This window comes from Eumetopias jubatus, unplaced genomic scaffold (assembly GCF_037043125.1).
Source record: "Eumetopias jubatus isolate StellerSeaLion01/CBP00866 unplaced genomic scaffold, mEumJub1_p1.0 scaffold_6, whole genome shotgun sequence".
Classification (NCBI taxonomy): Eukaryota; Metazoa; Chordata; class Mammalia; order Carnivora; family Otariidae; genus Eumetopias; species Eumetopias jubatus.
The window spans coordinates 108,702,557-108,709,298 of record NW_028274812.1 but is presented as its reverse complement, the minus strand read 5'-3'; positions in this window follow the sequence as shown (position 1 = coordinate 108,709,298).

Genomic DNA, 6,742 nt, shown 5'->3' with positions numbered 1-6,742 from the left:
ATAAAATCTTAAAACACACACACACACACACACACACACACACACACACACACACACACACGAGTGATTAAGACAGTGTGGTACCAGTGAAAGCACAGACAAATAGATCAATGGGACAGAACAGAGAAGCCAGAAACAGACCCACAGAAATATAGTCAACTGATCTTTGACAAAGGAACAAAGACAGTCTTTGCAGCAAATGGTGCTAGAACAACTGAACATCCACAGGCCAAAAAAAAAAAAAAAAAATGAATCTAGACACAGACTTTACACAATTCACAAAAACTAACTAAAAATGAACCATAAACCTAAATGAAAACACAAAACTATAAAACTCCTTAAGGATAACGTAGGAGAAAACCTACAAGACCTTGCATTTGGCGATCACTTTTTAGATACAACACCAAAGGCAGGGTCAATGGAAGAAATCATTGAGCCGGACTTCATTACAATTAAAAACTTCTGCTCTACAAAAGATACTTTTAAGAGAATGAGAAGGCAAGCCATAAACTGGGAGAAAATATTTGCAAAAGGCATGTCTGATAAAGGACTGCTATCCAAAATACAAAGAGCTCTTTAAACTCAACAATAAGAAAATGAAACACCCAATCAAAAAATGGGCAAAAGAGCTGAACAAACACCTCACTGAGAAAGATCTACAGATGTCAAGCAAGCATATGAAAAGATACTCCACATTCTATGTCATTAGGGAAGTGCAAATGAAAGCAGCTAGGAGATACCACTACACATCTGGTACATGCCCACATCCAATACCTATTAGGATGGCGAAAATCCAAAACACTGAAAACACCAAATGCTGGTGAGGATGTGGAGCAAGAGGAACTCTCATTCATTAATGGTGGGCATGCAATGGTACAGCCAGTTTGGAAGAAGTTTGGCAGTTTCTTACATAACTAAAATACTCTTTACCATATGATGCAGCAATCACGCTCCTTGGTATTTACCCAAATGAGTTGAAAACTTATGTCCACCTGCACATGAATGTTTATAGCGACTTTATTTGTAATTGCCAAAACATGGAAGCAACCAAGATGTCCTTCAGGAGGTGAGCAGAGAAAATAAACTGTGCTACATCCAGACAATGGAACGTTACTCAATACTAAAGAGAAATAAGCTAGCAAACCATGAAAAGACATGGAAGAACATTACACACACATTACTAAGTGAAAGAAGCCAATCTGAAGAGTCTACAAAGTATATGCTTCCAACTACATGACATTCTTGAAAAGGCAAAACTTGAAAAGGATCGGTGGCTACTCAGGGATAGGGGAGAAGGAGGGATGAATAGGTGGAGCACAGGGGGCTTTTAGGGCAGTGAAAGGACTCTGTATGATACCATAGTGGTGGATATATGTCATTATACATTTGTCCAAACCCACAGAATGCACACCACCGAGAGTGAACCCTCATGTGAGCTGTGGACTTTGGGTGATATGTGGGTATATGGCAGATGGGAACTCCTTGCACTTTGTGCTCAATTTTGCTGTAAATTTGAAACTACTCTAAAAAAAAAAAGTATTTTTTTAATCCAAATTCTGGCACTGTCCAGAAAATTTTTTAACAGGTTTATTTATAATTGTTATAAAGTTGAATTACTAAAAAAAAAAGAGTTTGGAGGCCACTGCAAGAGGACATTTATATGTGCATAACAGCCCAGAGTTAACTTACCACAGGGATGAAGGGGAAGAGGTCCTGTGTAGGGGTGGAGGACCAGGGACGACCTGAGCCACCTTCTTTTTCCCAGGAGATACCAGGTGAGTGGTGGGGCTGGAGCAAGGTGCATAACCTCTCTGTGTTTTGGTTTCCTCATCTGTGAAACGGGAGAAATGTCGGTATTTAATATTAATCGACATTTACTATTGTGAATATTGATTTGGTGAATTGCAAAGCGCTGTTTGTTGTGCCTGTCGCATGGGAAGCTCTGCGTAATAGTCAGAACCATAAACATGGTGCCGTCGGAAGCTCCCCTCCCCTGCTGCTGGGCCAGCACTGAGGAGGGAAGTATGGGCAAGACAGTTAACATTTACCGAGAGATAGCCACATTGTACCAGGCGCTCACTTAATCTCTCCCCCAGTTGTGAGGTAGGAACTCTCCTTCCAGAACGGGCAATGCAGAAAGTTCAAGTGATTTGCCCAAGATCACATAGCTAAGTAGAAGTGACTGAACCAGGCTGCAGATTGGGTGGGGCTCCATGACACCTAACCAACTCATTTCTACTCTGCCACTTGCCTGGTATCCCCAGTTACCAATGAGACAGGGGTGGGTTGCAGAGCACCATGTCTACATGTTCAGCAAGCAGCATGGAGGTGGTGACATCTTAGGAAGAATATCACAGTTCCCTCCACGTGCTAAAGGCTGTGTCAGGAATTGGAATGAGCGCTGCACGTGGCCTCAGAAAATATGGCACAAGTCCCAGCTACATCTACTGCTAGTTGTGTGGCCACAAGCAAGTCACTGTACCTGGGCCTCAGTTTCCTCATCTGTAAAATGCGTATAATAACTATCCAGACCGTGTGGATTTTCAAGGAAGCAACAAATCTAGAAATATCTAGCAAGGGGCTGGCCTAGAGAACATACCCAACTCATGTTTACTGAATGTGACATACCACCAAGAATTAGAAGAGAGGGATAGAATCAGTCCTGGGGGCTGAGCTCCCCTTATTCCTTCCCACGCCATTTCTTTCAGGAAGAGGGGGAGTAGAGCCCCATTCCCCACACGGTGCCCCTAAGGGAGGGAGTCAAGGAGGGGAGCTGGAGGTTCTCAGTTCCGATCCAGCAGCCTCCGCCACTACACACAAACACACCCCCTTCTACACAGCCCTCTCCTGGGAGGTTGTGCCATAATGTCCTGTCCCCCACTCTCCCAGGCATGGCAAAGACCACAACTGTGGTCCAGCTGTGGAACCCAGTCCAGCCGCTCCTGACTGGCCCTGTGCCAGAGACAGGAAGCCAGGAAGAATCGTGCATGCCTGCTGGACACTGGGAAGGGGTGGACACCAGGGGCTGGAGCCGGGCCAGGCTTGGGAGTGCATTGTGAGCACAGGACTGTAAGAGAGCGCTGTGCAGGGTCACTGTCACTCTGGAGGGCTCTGGGGAGGCTTTGTAGACTCTTCAGATTGGCTTCCAGGAGGCTGGAAAGAGCACTGGTTTGGGAGTCTGGAAACCTGGGATTTAGTATGATTTTGTCACTCACTCACTCACTGTGTGACTTGCATTAGCTCCTTCCCCCTCAGGCCTCTTGTGAAACTAGAACTATCTACTGAGCTGTCTGGGGCAGACACAATTCTAGGGAATACACCAGCAGACAAGACAGAGTCCCCTCTCTTCTGGAGCTTCCTTCTGCCAATAAACAAGCAAATGTAGTAGAAAACAGGGTGGAAAGGCCTCTGAAGAAGAATAAAGTGGTGTGAGGGGACAGTGAGGGTTCCGGGATGACCTCTCTGAGGTGATGCAAGCAGAAGAAAAGCAGAGATGAGGAAGGGGACCATAGGAAGGTCTAGGCGAAGCACATTCTGAGCAGAAGGAAGAACAAGAGCAAAGGCCCTGAGGCAGGCATGAGGCAAGTAGAAAAATAAACCCAGGAAGCAACGAGGCTGGGAGAGAGATGCGGGCGAAGGTAGGAAGAACCCATCTAAGGGAGGCTGGAGGCCATTGTAAGGACTTGGCAATTTACTCCCAAACTGATCAGTGGGCCCCAGGAAAGCTAGGCAGGTGGGAAGCAGAGCCCACCTGGTGTTGTGTGTCAGTGGGTGGAAGGGGCAAGTTCAACCTCTGCTCATTTGCCCTGGGGTCCTAGCCAGGTGCTTCAGGAAGTTTTGTACCAGGCCTAGAGTGATCAAGGCGCTTGGCTCAGGTGCACAACTTAAAGCGGCATCAGAAAACTCAGTAATGAAGATAAACAATATTTTCCCGCAATATGTCTAAGAATCAAAATTAATGCAAAAAATCCACAATGCACAAATTGCCAATACTTTAATCAACACAGGATCTAACCCTGCACTTGCATAATCCTGTCTCATTGGCTTCACTCTAAGCCCAGCCCTGGTTTCAGTAAAACTTTATTTATAAAAATAGAAAACTGGCTGGCAGGGCTGTGATTTGCTGATTTTTTTAAATACTAAAATATTGGATTAAAACGTTATTTACCTCAGCACCCTTCTAAATTTTGCACCCTAGCCAAGGGCCCCATTTACCTTACCCTAGTCCTGGCCCTGGGTAACAGTAAAAGGATTGATTTCCCTACCGAGGGCCCCAATGTTCATCCCTCCTGAGACTCAGAGAAGTGAACAGACTTCTTCAGGGAAACACGAGGATGGTGGAGCTGGGATGTGAACTGTAGTCCCATGCCATGCGGAGGCCCACCACCTGGCCCTCACATCATACTGTGCTCTGCCCTGGAACACTGATTTTTTAAGTTTTTTATTCAAGCATAATAGGCATAGAAAAAAACTGCATGTACCTTAAATGTTCACCTTACTGAATTTTCACCAAATGAGCGCACCTGTAAAACGGCGTGTGGGTTTCCATTTAAAGCGTATTATACATTTCCAACAAACCAAACATATTCATTAGGACTGGGCCAGATTCCTCAGACTTGGAGTTCAAGCAGGCAATTTACAGTAAGGATGCGGGACTGGGCTGATCCAGAGTTTAGGGGCCGGGATAGAGATTGAGAAGGGGTGCATCGCTAGGGTCTGTGGTTAGGGAGGGGGCCCTACATGCCAGAGAGGACAGGGAGAGAAGGCGGGGCCTGCCCTGGAGACAACGCCCCCCCCCCCACCTTGGAGGAGGGCGAGGCCCATGCCGCAGGCCCAGGTAAGCTGGTAAGAATGCAGCAGTCGCCGAGCCCAGGCGCGGGTGCGTCCTGGTGACTCAGCCCTTGCCAGGAAGGGGGAGTCCACTCTGCTCTCCGGAGCTCCCAGACAGCAGCCGGATCGAGGCTGGCTCCAGGGGCGCCAGGCCGGGGGGTGGGGGGGGTAGCGCAGCAGGCAGCCCGGCCCCAGCAGCGGGACCCTGCCTCCCGGCCCCCGGAGCCCCCCTTCCGGCCGCAGCCACCTGGGCTCATCGCAGGGACGCGGCCGCGGGTGGCAAAAGCGCGGCGGCCCGTCCTGGCCACGACGGCGCCGCAGGGGCCTTGGAGCGGCGTAAGTAGAGACTGCGGGGGCTGGAGGAGGCCAAGGAGAGACACCGAGTCCCTCACTCGGCCCCCCGCGTCCCAGGCCCCTGCTTCAGGCCCGGGCTGGAAGGCGGGACTTGGGGAACTGGCCCGGCGCCGCCGCCGCCGCCGCCGCCGCCGCCGCCCTAATTGCTCCCTGGCCGGCGTGGTGGGGCGCCCAGACTCGGCTCCGAGGCGGCCTGGGTCAAGTGTGGCCGAGACGCTGGCACCCCAGCAGCGGCCCCACCTGAGGATCATCCCACGGTCGCGCCCAGCCCCAGCCGCCGGGCCGCAGGCTCCAAGCCCTCCCCCCATTCTCGGGGGCCTGGCCCCAGGGTCACGTTGAGGGTCCTCGCCCCCCTCGAGCTGCCCGACGGCGGCTCCTCCCTGTCCCCACGGCCCCGAGGAGGGACCCAGCTCACAATTCCAGATGTGCCGTCGGGCTGTCCCTGCCTGGAGGGGCCCCTTCTCTCCTCTTTCCCCGAGCACCCGCATCTTGGAAAGCCTCGGATTCCGGTCTCGAGCCAAAAGAAGGGCTGAACTCCGAGAACCTCGCCTTGCCTTCAAAGTTGGTCTTTTGACACAAATTCCCACGCACAGCTGGCGGGGCTGGGGGGATTAGGGATGCTCGGGGCTCCTACAGGACGCGGGAGGCTAGATGGTCACTAACCGGATTTCCCGGACGGACAGCTTCTGGCGGGGTGGGCACGAGGTCTGTGAGCCCCCGGGCCGGGGCGGAGACCGACGGGGTGGGCGAAGGGTGCCCGAGGACCCTGATCACTCCCATCTTTGGGACTACGAGATTTGGGGCCACAATTATTCAGACAATTGGCTCGAGGCGGTTGTGGCCAAAGTGGTTTCTCTCCCTCATTCTCCTAATTTTCTGCAAACTTTTGCAAAGTTGAGGGCAGGAGAAGGCGAAGGCGCAGCTCCTCGGGCGGCCCCTCGGGGCGCTGGGCCTGGGGGCGAGCGGAGATTTGGGGAGACTGGGGCCCAGCTCCGAGGTCGCGGAGGAAACGCGCGGAGTCGGCTTCCTGTGGGGGCTCCGGCTGCGGCGCCCCGCGGACAGACGTGTCCGGCCCAGGCTGCGCCGGGCCGAGCGCTGGGAAGGGACGTGGGGGGGAGGGGGCGACGGGGGAAGGCGAGGAGGGGGCGGGGAGAGGGTGGGCCTGGGAAGAGGGGAGGGGAGAGGCGAGCGGGGGAGGAGCGAGGGGGCCGGAGAGAGAGAAGGAAGAAGGAAGGGGGCGAGCGGCGCGAGGTGGCGCCGAAATGGGAGAAAGGAGCGAGTGAGAGGGGAGGGGGCGCGGGGCGAGCGGCGGGGAGCCGAGCGGCCCCTCGGTCGGGGCGCCCTCCGCAGGCGCGCATGGCAGCCCCCGCGCGGTGATCCTCCCGGGCCGAGCGAGTAGCGCGCAGCTTGCACGAGTGAGTTGGTCGGTGGCCGCGCTCGAAAGGGGGAAGGCGCGCGCCTGCGGCCGGATTACCCCCTGTGCGTCCTCCTCCCCCTGCTCGCGCGAGGGGACGGTCGGCCCTGCCCGCTGAGCCCTGTTTTCTGCAGGTCCCGGGCC